This window comes from Mus musculus, chromosome 8 (genome assembly GCF_000001635.26).
Source record: "Mus musculus strain C57BL/6J chromosome 8, GRCm38.p6 C57BL/6J".
NCBI lineage: Eukaryota > Metazoa > Chordata > Mammalia > Rodentia > Muridae > Mus > Mus musculus.
The window spans coordinates 103,631,855-103,644,211 of NC_000074.6; the positions used below are offsets into that span (position 1 = coordinate 103,631,855).

At 46.5% G+C, this 12,357-nt stretch overlaps 1 long non-coding RNA gene across 1 annotated transcript in view; it reads left to right on the forward strand.

Annotated features, from left to right (window-relative positions):
* The window catches only part of 4933400L20Rik (RIKEN cDNA 4933400L20 gene), a 76,584-nt gene that overhangs the window by 28,056 nt on the left and 36,171 nt on the right, over positions 1-12,357 (forward strand). The window contains exons 2-3 of the long non-coding RNA NR_045730.1: positions 3,334-3,456; positions 3,637-3,918. This is a non-coding gene — a long non-coding RNA (RIKEN cDNA 4933400L20 gene). The remainder of the gene's footprint in view (positions 1-3,333; positions 3,457-3,636; positions 3,919-12,357) is intronic.

The window sequence follows — 12,357 nt, forward strand, 5'->3', positions numbered from 1 at the left end:
CTAAAGGCACCAGTCGGCCTTTTGGCACTTGCAGATGTGCTGATGTAAAGGTGACTGTAACTAGTGCAACAATAACGGTCAGTGTTATGATGTAGTGATATCTAGGTAAAGAGAGGTGTGCATTAATCCATCGCCTAGAAAGTTCAAGAGTTCCCTTTCAGGTAGAGAAGAGAAAGACATAATGCATTGGAGGGAAAAAATGTCCCTGGATGCTGGAGCATCTGAAGCATCCTGAGGACTCTGACAGTTCTATAAACGCCTGAGTAAGCTAAAAAGAATCCGCATAAGCAAGGGATAGGACTGGGCTAAAGAATAGCAGAACTAAGGCACCTGCACGGGCAAGTGCTTAACCGTCAGGCAATGGAACATGTGCTTGATGGCGCCCTTCGGCATGGCCTGAGCCTCCTCGAGAGTACTCTCCTAAACTTCCATAAAACTGGAAGCACTTCACTAAAGCAAGAACGGATGGCCAAGATACTGCTATCTCACCACGCAAGGACCCACCATCCTGTCATCGCTGCTTGTCACCTGTCCGGCTTGCCGTTTTTCTATAATGGGCTTATTCAGAGACCAGAGACCATCTGCTGAGTGCTAAAAGCTCCACGGGGTGCAGAGGGCTGATTTAGGAAAGAAACATCCCCAGAGAACTAAAGTTCCCCTTCAGTTGCGTGATCTCCTAGGAAGATGGATTTCCCACACAGGATGGCAACTGCCATGGTGTCTCTTGAGTCTCAGTCAGTGGCAAAGAAGCACATGACTCAGCTGACACAGGGGACGAGGGAAGAGAAAAATGTGCTAGAACTTCGTAAGTCTGCTCTGGAGAGAAACCAACACTGGGTGCTGTTGCGCAACGTCTCTTCCCTTGTCACTTCTGTCATTCTGATGAGCCCGTTCTGAGCATCCTGACTTCCGGGTTGTGAGAACTGAGGAGCATCAGCCTGCACTGCCACCATCTGAGGCAGACTCAGTCCCTGTCCTGCTTAGCTGGACTTTTGAGTCAGAGAATTCACAGCTATGACTTCTGTTTTTCCTCTTCATAATCTCTGACTTAAAAAATCAAAAAAAGCAGGGTCCATATAATCCAAGTGAGGGTTACTTTGCAAAGGTCATAAGGTCATAACGGGAGGTAGCTGCTGTCAACACTTTCAGTTGATAGGCATGGACCATGATGCACAAACCAGATGTGGCAAAGATCTATCTCAGGAGTCAGGGAGTCTCTTCCAGATCCAGAATGCAGGTCCATCTCAGAACAGCGGGACCACGAGAACAAGGTTAGACCAGTATGGAAGGGACAGGGGGCAGGTGCTGGCTTTTCCCAGCAGCCTCTCAGGCCTGTGTTAGTTGACATTGACATTTATTTTGTTCCCGCTCTTGGTCAGGCAGGCATTCTCTAATATTTTATTTTCCTGTAGCCCCTTCTGTAGCCCATCTAAAAGTTGATTTATGTCTCTATCATGGTAGCTTTCTGTCACTGTAACAAATTCTCAAGACAATCACAGGATACAAGGGAAACGGTTGTTGTGGTTCAGAATTTTGATGCCGTTGATTTGGGACCCATAGTGACATGCACTTGCACAGAAGAGCAAAACTGCTCCCTGGGTAGCCTGGAGACAAAAGAGGAAAAGAGACTAGAAACTCACCATTTCCTTCGAGGCCTTTCCAGCGGCCTGAAGTTCTCCCGCTCCTCTCCACCTCTTAAAGTGTCGAAAACTTGTCCTTAGCTCTCCCTGAAGAGCAAGCTTCTCTCCCCACATTAGGGGACACTGAAGAGGACACTTCAGATCGAGTGCGCAGCATGTATCTCATTAGTTTATAGATGAAAGTGGGGCACAGTTGTTTACAAATTCCTGTTCTTGCCTTCTACAGCACACATTCAACATCTGTCCCGTGGGCAAAGCCACATGGCAGAGTTCTACCCAATGGAACTAGATGAAGAATAGGCTTCCTGCTTGTTTCTTCCCCAACCAGGGGTGCTTTATGCTTCACTCCCCTTGTGGCTGGCTAAATCCAGAAGATAAGGAGCTGGTCTCAGAAGCTTAGAGCTCTGCAGGGAACCCTAGATCCCTGAAAGGCATCAGGGAACACACATGGAGGGGAGGGGGCCCCTAGGCGCCCAGGAGACAGAGCGCTCCACTTAATCTTCTGGAAGACATACCTCCTCATTTCCTTTCCGGTGGTGAGCCTCAGTTTCCCTCTCTGTGCAAGGTAAGAGGTGTGGTGTGTCTAGATGACACCCAGGGTGACTGTGTGCCTGCCATCCAGAGATGCTATGTCCCTTTAAGGAGGGAAGAGGGGCATGAGAAAGTGCTGCACCAAGGAGCAGAGAGGGATGGGGGGCCCTTCTCCTCCTCTTCAGCTCTTGCTGACGGGCACTCTCTGGGGTCCAGTGATGCCTCCGTTCAGGAATGAATAGAAAGGTTCAGGACATAGGCAGGAACAGAAGCGGGCACCTACCAGCGAGTGCATTTATTCATCCAACAAGCCTAAGGACAGACCACTTCCCCACTCTCTTCTCTCTCTCTCTCTCCAAGAAAAGTACTCACTCAGCCTACAGGGACCCTCCCCCTCTCTGAAGTCCCCTGTCTCCTGCAGTCCCCATGTGGCCTACCACCCTGGAGGCATGACACTAGAGAGATATTTGCCTTTCTTCCTTTGGCCCTGGACACTCCTACTGGACAGTGACATTTTATTTTTTTTTGCTGAGGTGCACAGCTGGTTTTGCTATGTTCCAGTCCCTGGAGACCCTGTAGAAGCAACAGAAAGAAAGAAAAAAAATACAACTGCCTGCAAGGGCCATGGAGACCATTTCTGCTGTCAGAGTCCTAAACAAGGGACATGCCTGGCTTTCTAAAACCCTCCTGATTATTTGTTGGTGATGTTATTTCTCTCCTCATTCTCGCTTCCTTGTCTCCTTCCCATGAATATCTGTCTTTACCACTCACTTCTCCAGAGGCATTTGTCTGCAGGGAAAATAGCAGCTGACAGCAAAGGTCACTGCGACCAGGTTTGACTCGAAGCATACAAATGTGCCTTTTAGCGGTGGGCCCTGCAAAGACGGCCCAAGTCTTATTATTGATAAATCCTTGAAAAGACTCTAATGTATCTTCATTTCAGGGAAAACAACTGCCTTCAAGGTTGTACCGAGAAAATAAAGCAGGCGGCCCAGTGACGGATTCGAGAAGTTGGCGTTTTCCCGAAGATTAAAAGATAATAACACTTCTATTAGGATCACTCGGCCACGCTGTATTGATCTCATCAGGGAAGCCACCGCAGGTCTCATATGAGCAGAGCAAGTCCTGGAATTAATCACGGGGGTTTTATTATGGTTCATAGGGTGTCTCATTCAAGCCACATCGTTTGCAATATTTATGATCCTGCTCCCTGGTCATCGTTAAGAGCAAGTGGGGCTGGTGGAGCTGAGCCTGCTGGGATAGAAAAAGGAGCCATTCTTCAAAGGTAAATCTTATCCAAACTGGGTACACAAAGTCGATCGTGTTTTGATTTACATTTTAATTCGAGGAGCAGGCCCCATACTGGAATGGGAGGATTGGGGCAATGGAAACCCCTCAATCACACCCAGGCCGCTCTGTCCAACTGAAAGTCCCACTTCCAACAAGCTCTTTCCTCGGTTTCTAGATCTGTAGAAGGGGAAGCAACAAGGCTGCAGGAGGCAGGCGTAAATCAACACTTGCTGTATACAGAGTTGGGCTCGAATCGTCTCCCAGAAAGAACTGCCACTCTTCTCCTTGGAGCTCCTCCTTGACCAACCTAAGAAGAATGCCTAAGGGAAATGGGCTGACTGAAATCTCAAGCCAAATATGGACAAGAGTGCAGTTTATGACCGGTGAAAGCCTGGGCTCTTTCCCTTCTGCTGGAGTTCCTTGTGCAGCTGCTGTTGGACTTCACGGGCTGTACTACGTAAGCCAACCTAATGAACCACCTTTATAATATATACCTGTTCTACTGGTTCAATCCAAGAGCACAAATAGACATCATCAAATGTTGACATTTGTTCCCTAATATATGACTACCATAGCCATGTCCCTTGCTCACTTGAAAAGGGGTAGCTGCTGGTGTTGGGTGCAGTTTTACCTATGTTCAGTGTAGATGGCTTGTACAGCTGAGGTCTCTATAACAAGACTGAGCTAAAGCTAGCCAGCTAGTGTTTATAGAGCTATTTGGATTTGTTCCTTACATGCTAGTGGCTAGGCCACTGAGACCCCAGCCATGGGATGCTCTGTATCTTTCTTATCCTGGGTTTTGTTTTGGTGTATGGGTCAGATCTGCATATGCACAACTGGAGGTAGTCCTAGGAGTTAAGATATAACTTTATTAAATCCCGGCTTGGGATATCTCAGGGTCTTAGGTGGGTTCTATTCAATAACCTAGTATTGTAATTTCTCTATTCTGTTTCTTTTATTTATTTATTTATTTATTTATTTATTTATTTATTTATTTAATCATTTTACAATCCAGATTTTATCCCCCCCAGGCCACCCTCTGACTGTTCCCCATCCCGTACTTCTGTCCCCTCCCCCCACCCCACCTCTGTCTCCACAAGGATGTCCCCACCCCCTACTCCTCAGCCCCCCACCCCACCAGACATCTCTACTCCCTGGGGTCTCCAGTCTCTTGAGGGTTAGGTGCATCTTCTCTGAGTCCAGACCCAGCAGTTCTCTACTGTATATGTGTTAGGGGCCTCTTATCAGCTGGTGTATGCTGCCCGGTTGGTGGTTCAGTATCTGAGAGACCTCAGGGCAACAGGTTAATTGAGACTGCTGGTTGTCCTACAGGGTCACCCTCCTCCTCAGCTTCTTCTAGCTTTTCCCTAATTCAACCACAGGGGTCAGCAGCTTCTGTTCCCTGGTTGAGTGTAAATATCTGCATCTGACCCTTTCAGCTACTTGTTGGGTCTTTCAGAGGGCAGTCATGATAGGACCCTTTTTGTGAGCACTCCATAGTCTCAGGAATAGTGTCAGGCCTTTGGTCCTCCTCTTGAGCTGAATCCCAATTTGGGCCTGTCGCTGGACCTCCTTTTCCTTGGGCTCCTCTCCATTTTTGTCTCTGCAGTTCTTTCAGACAGGACCAACTATGGGTCAAAGTTTTTGACTATGGAATGGCAACCCCATCCCTCACTTGATGCCCTGTCTTTCTGCTGGAGGTGGGCTCTCCAAGTTCCCTCTCCCCTCTGTAGGGCTACCAAAATGCCCTGGACTGAGTGTCCTAATAGACATTCATTTTCTCACAGTCATGGAGGCTACGTGTCCATGATGAAAGTATCCTCGTTTTTGCTTTCTGATGAGGCTTCTCTCCCAATGGGTATCTATTTACATGCTATTGTGTGTAAGGACTTGGGCCTTTTCTTCTTTGTCATTCAAGGGCTTGGGAAGAAGGCAATCAGTGCTTTCTGCTAACTTCTCGTGGGGACACTATTGCATTTAGAGTCGCCTTTCCATGACCCCACTTAAGCGTAATTACTTCCAAACAGGCAGCATTTCCAAAGCGCAGACACACTAGAGATTTGGGCTTTTGTGGGTTTCCACAGGAAATGTCCTTACGGGCTCATGTGTTTGGAGGTTTGGCCTCCAGCTGGTGCCACTCTTTGGGAGGGGCTAAGAGTGTTAGGAGACAATGCCTAGCATGGAGGACGTAGGTGGCAGTACTTTTGAGGGAACTAGCTTGACGCAGGCTCTTCTTGATCCCTCAGGTTCCTGGCTCCCATGAAGGTAGAAGTTTTCTATACCACTTCCCCCTGCTACCTTTTGTGTAGCCTTGCTTCAGGTCGAAAGCATACAGACACGGACCCACAGTGCACAGAAACCTGTAGGAACGTGGACCCAGACAGATCTTTGCTCCTTTAAACTGTTACCAATAAGAAATTTGCAAAGTTATATATGCACACGCTAACACGGGGGGGGGGGGAGGGTTCTCACCATATAACTGCTTTTGTGGCGGAGAAACATAAAGCATTGTATATTTTTAAAATACTAGAAATAGAAGTCTTCTCACAGAACTCTTTCTGTCCACACAACTGCATTCTTGCTGGTTTGGGATGGCTTAAGAAATCAGTCCAGAAGACTTGGAGGGACGGGGAGGGAAGAACAGCAACCAAATAAACAACGATGACAACAAAACCTGTGACAAACCCCCAGAAAATTCATCATTAGTTGAGTGGAACTTAAATTCTGGTGTTTTCCCCTCAACTCTCCTCTCCATTTTTAACAATTTTAGTAGAGAATCATGTCGGTCTTATTGAAAGGCAAAATACATGTGTGGATGAAACTCAGCCATGCCGAAAATACAAAGTTACTTACAAGAATAACAACAGCAACTATATTTTTAATAAATAACTGAAAATTACACAAACATTATCAACATGAGAACACATTAACTTAGAATAGTAGTAAATTAACTCAGAATAAATAGGGAAATAATCAGTGTGCCCCAAAAATTCAAACTAAATTCATAGAAACTAACTACAGTTAATCAACAGGTAGATTTTGGTGGGGGCCCAAACAGAAGTGAATATATCAACTTTTGCTCATGCATATGCTATTTTGTAAACAAAATTCTCTTCCAGAGCTCATTTTCATAGGTGCACTGCTGTGTTTAGGCAAGCAGAAAACTACGAAAAGGTCCCGTGCCGCCCTTCTTTCCACCAGTACTGGTGTTGCTAGGTGGCCATTGCCATGGAGTGGTTATCTCCACTTCCTGGCACCACAGGTCTCACTGATGTTGCTGTGCTGGGAGTAAGGTTGGTGGATGATGAACTGCACTGCCTTGTGCCCATTCCCATTTTGAGAACATGCCCCAAAATGGACGGGGCAATGTAGGAAGCAGGTGGGCGCTTCTCATTGGCCTGCCTCGTGCCAGAAGGCCTACCACAGTCAGCAGGTGATGCTGAGCCTGCAAATCGAGTTTTACTACCACTAACAGACTGTGAAGGGAAGCCAACTGCTGCCTTTGCAGGGGATGGTTTCTTTATAAGGACACGGCCATTAGACTGCAGCTCTTTGGGCCGTGTGCGGGTAGACTGAACTCTATGAGAGTGGCAAGCTGTAGGAAACCTCCACATTGACCAGGTAGTTAAACTGTTAGAAGCACAGTTAGTGCCAGGGGAAGAATGCAGTATGACAGCTGTAGAAGGAGGGGTGGTGTCCATGAACTCAACATCCTTGGCATCACTCGAAGAGGTTGTTGCTGCCAAACTGTGATCTGTGGGTGAGCTCAGAGTAGCTGCCTCAGAAGAGGGCATGGTATCCATGTCCATCTCTGCAGGCCACGGAGATGGTTCCTAACGCATATCTTCAGTGTCATGGGATGGAGAGGTAGGAAAAACTGTGGGACGGTTTCTGGGGGAGGGGGATAGAGGAGCCGCAGAGAAGGGGAGAGGAGGGTGGCTAGCTGTGCACACTGATACTGCGGAGTCCCTCCTGCTGGAGGAGGGATTGAAAGACAAGGCTTTAGCACCAGGCCTGGGGAGGTGAGAAATGGCAGGAGCTGTGGCCACATTAGTAGGGTCTTTCTTCTTGGCATCTGATGGAGTCTCCACTCAGGGCCGGGCCTGACAGAAAGGAAGAGAGTCAGAAGGGAGAGCTGAAGGAGAAATAGGGATTTCTGGGTATACTCTGTCCTGAAAACCCTGGCGATGTCCAGGCTTCTTCATGGCCACAGAACATAAAGCGCAATGGCCCAGATCATCCTGGCCGCATTGCAGCCAGTCAAGCTGTGCCGAAAACCTTTTCATTTAGGGTAATTACTGCGACGAATCCTAGCGATCCGATCCGCACAACACCAAAATGAAAAGTGAGTGGGTACCAGCTACTTCGTATCCAGGCCTTTGAGACGTCAGACCAGAATGTGTGCCGGATACAGTGAGGGGGTTGGGTGGGTTCGGGAAGGGAGGTAGAGGAGTTAGCATCGAGAGGTTCCTCATCTCTAAGGATAAAACGAGGTTCACTTCCAAGCTCCTGCGCTTCTTACTGCTTTTTCCTATGTTGCACACAAGACGCCACACAGTTTGGGGGTTGTGGGGTCTGTGGTATATGTTTCACTAGAGCTTTGGGGCCTCGAATGGAAAAGGGATGAAAAGCCAGATGGACAAGGGAGTCAGAGCCCACCAGATCTCCTGGGGCCTCTACAATGTATCTGTGTCCCTTCTCAGAGGCCAAATTGATATACTTAGTGACATTGCCTCTTTCACACAGCTTCTGTCTGCTGCTTTTTATTCACTTGGTAAAGCCACCCTATAGATAACCTTTAGGTCATAAAGTTGTAGTTCTGAAAGGTTTACCACCATAGGCCACCTTGATTTCAAACTCTGTCCATCTTATATTAAACATTTACTCCACGTTGTACTCCCGTGGTGTCTCTGTAACCCACCCCTCATTGTGTCTCTTTGGTTATGGACACATTTTTATCAGAAGCATACTGATTGGGATGTTTTAGAGCCCTTATTTGGCCACTTGGTGTCACGGACTTAGCATTCTCACTGAATCTGTGGATGAGACACCCTGTACCCAGACCCTTCCTTGCTCTTAGTGGGTACTCACTGACAGAATTTATCTCTGAACGGGTAACAGCACTCATCCTTGCCCAAGGGTTGCTCGTCTTATGACAGACACTGTCTCAAGCCATGCTCATCCCCAGTCCAGCCCCACGTCTGACTTCATAAGGTTCTCTGAGTGGTTTCCCTTGCAGTTTGGTGGCTTTCAGAGTTCCTGCTGTGGGATGACCCTTTGATTGTAAGACAGGAAATTTAGCATAGATAGATAGATAGGTAGATAGATAGATAGATAGATAGATAGATAGATAGATAGATAGATAGATAGATAGATAGATAGACAGATGATATAGATAGGTTAGATATAGATAGATATAGGTTATAGATATAGATTATAGATATAGATTCTCCAATTGAAAACCATAAGGTCTTAAAGGTTCAGTTGAATATTTTACCAAATGTGTATTCCTTTGTTAAGTAGCTCAAAGGAAAAGATAAGGGATTTCCAATTCACTCCCATGTTCTCTCCTGTTCCTTGGAAATCCACCCTGTCCTTCACCCCTCAAAGACGACTGTCTCCATTTCCTTCACTTGTTTCTTTTTCATCCCTTATGCATCTTTAAAAATGAATCATATGGCCTAACATTCTTTTGCATCTGGCCCCGTTTTCTCAGTTTGTGGTTGTCATTTATGTTACTCCATTGGCAATTTATTTCTTGTGTATGTGCATGCGCACATTTCTAAGTGTGTGCAGGTGGTATCCAGGCATGTGGATGTAGGTAGAAGCAACAGGACAACCTCCAGTGCTGTTCTTTAGGAAAGCCATCTACCTTTGGGGGCAGGTCTCTTAGTCAATCACAGATTTGCCAAGTAGGCCCAGCTGGCTTGAAGCAAACACCAGGAACCCTCCTGTCTGAATCTCCAGGACTAAACGTGAGTTCTGTCGGTCAAACTCAGGTCCTCATGTTTGTAAGACAAGCACTCAGTTGACTGAACTGTCTCTCTGCTCTTGGTAGCTGATTCTTTATACTGCTGAGTAGGAGATGCTATTTTGCGAGAGAAGCTTAATTGGTCTCTTTGGAAGACTGGGCTCCTTCAAGTTTGTTGGCTCTTAAAAACATTCTAGCATTCCATTGCTCTTGGCTGGGTACCTGGCAGTAGAACAGTATAAGCAACTCCTATTTGATGCTCTCGCACTGCCTTGCCTGATTAGGGCGCACTGGACACGTGGTTTAGGAGCTGTGGGGGTCCCCAGGATTCTAGGGCTCCCCCTAAATGTTTTCCCAGCAGATCATCTCTACCAACCTGAAACAGAAGCAGTCTCCTTCCAACTGACACTCAGTGGCAGCCAACTGTTCAGTGTTCTGCCAGCAAGGAACAGACCCTGCCCCTTCCTTATCTCCAGAGATTCTTTTTCCACCTATGACGAAGACTTTACAGCCCCCAGCCTGGCTCCCAGTTCATCCTGTCTATATTTTGAGGCCCTCTACACAGCCTTCTTTACATATCTCTTTAGGGACTTGCTTTTCTGTCATGAAGACGACTCTTCTTCTAAGAGGCAGGATGAATTGCCTATGAAGAGTGAGACCCTGATGAAATCTGAGAGGCCTAACTGTGGAGATGACCAAGCCCAGTCCTGATGGAGCCTGAAATGAGGTTATGATTACACCCTCTAAGCCAGAGGACCAGCTCTGAGGAACTTCCCTCAGGCTCCCACTGTGTCCACTTTGTTTCTCACCCCAGCAGTCTGATTCAGCCCAAATTTTGCCTCCTTGTCAACTCCAAACATGGTTCCCATAACCACCGTGTGGGCGCTTTAAAATGTGTCACATAAAACTACCATCCACAAAATGCATCCCGTTTTCAACTCTCTCGTCCCCTTGAGTTGGACAGTGTTGACAGGCATTAGCATATCCCTTATTACTGCTCCTGCAAACGTTGTGTGTCCTGTGGCCCATGAGGCTCATGTTCCTATAAGAGAGCTCTGGATCTCATGTCTAATTCTGTTCTTATCTTCTACACTGTAATTTCCAGTAACTTCTGTGAAATGAACTAAATGATGTTCAACATATAGTGTTTAAATCCATCTGAATAGAAATGGATTTTCAAAGAGAAATGCAGTCCCTAAAACAGAAGCCATCCTAGGGAGCAGACAAGGGGAAATGGTGGAAATGCTTTGCCATAAAGCACACAACTGTCTCCTGCCTGAGTACTGGCCTTCCCCACTTTAGCGTTCCTCCCCTCCTTTATCATCTGGTGCCACTCCTGCCTGAAGCAATCGGATCCATCTTTCTGAGGTTTGGGCCTGTGAATGATTTACCTAGAAGACATGTATTAATAAGAACAAAACCTGCAGCCACGCCCATAAGTTTCCTAGGAAACAAAAATCTTCTCATTACTTTGGATTTTTGCCCTAAAGAGAGGTCTAATCTGCCTGTTCCTCTCTCCATCACCCCCCAAACATTCAGACCCCAAACTTTCTCTCTGTTCCACCTGACCTGAGCATCCTTCATGACCCCATCATCTTGCCTCCTTTCTTTGAAGACATTGTGCTTGCATGGAAGACTTTAGTAACTTAGTGTGCCTTCCAGTGAGTCACCTTTAAGTGGTCTCTCCACAAGAAATACTCACCAACTTCTCTTTAATCCCACTTTTCAGAAAGGGTCTCATATAGTCCACGTCAACCTTGAACTAACCATGTAGTCAGAATGAAATGACCTTTAATTTCTGATCCTCATGTTCCTGCCTCTGGAGTATGTGGGTTTACAGGCCTGTAACATCTTACCTGGATGGATTGGGTGTTGAAATCAAGCTCAGGGCTTCACGCACGCTAGGCAAGTGCTTTACCAACTGAGCTACAACCCAGCCCCCAAATGATAACACCATTTGAGCCACCTAAGAATCTCTCCCCATAGCAAAATGAGCAGCAGCTTGTGTGCCTTTGTTCCTGAATATATCTATTATAAAATTGTTCACTATCCCAGGACTCAGGCCAGTTTCTCATTAAATTATTATAATAAAGGGAAGTGGAAATGAACATCTCCATAGCTTTCTTTAATGTCAGTTCAGGCCTTTAGAACCCCTTCCCCAAAAATATTTTGATGGGAAATATTATGTGTGGACCATTGGAGTCCCAAGTCATCATCCTTTTAGATTATTTTATTCATTCATTCATTCATTCATTCATTCATTCATTTATTCATTTATTTGGTGTATAGGTATTTTGCCTTCATGTATGCCTGTGTCATGTATGTGTAGTACCCACATAAACCACAAGAGCACATCAGATGTCCTTGAGCCAGAGTGACAGAACAGATGGTGGCTAGCCAGGTGGGTGCTGGGAACTGAACCCTGGTCCTCTGGAAGAGCAGCAATCCTTTGACTCCCCAAGCCCTCTCTCTAGCTCCCAGTCTTCCACTTTTGTACAAAACAGAAAACAGGCCTCCAAGCTCTTGTTCTTGTAACACAGTTCACTGACTTTTGACAAGTCAAAATGAACTCGTGACGTGCTCAACTTGAGCAGCCCTGCCCCAGCTGCTGGGAGCAGAGCACATGAAAATGTGCAGCCTTCTGTAGAGGGTGCTAAGGGCCCTGCTTACAAGTGTCTTTGAGGGCTTGTCCATCTCTGATCCTCTGGGACTCCATCTCAGGGAGTCTCTGACATTGTACTCTCATTTTTTCTCTGAAATTTCAGACCCCCAAACTGATCCCCAATGCCAGATCATGGTCTCACTCAGAACGGAGCCCATGCTCCTTACCATTTCACCCTGTAGCACTGAATGTCCAGAAATGAATGTTTCCTTCATGGATCTTTATTTTCTCCCTTCTGAAGATTTTATGGTTATGAATGCCCT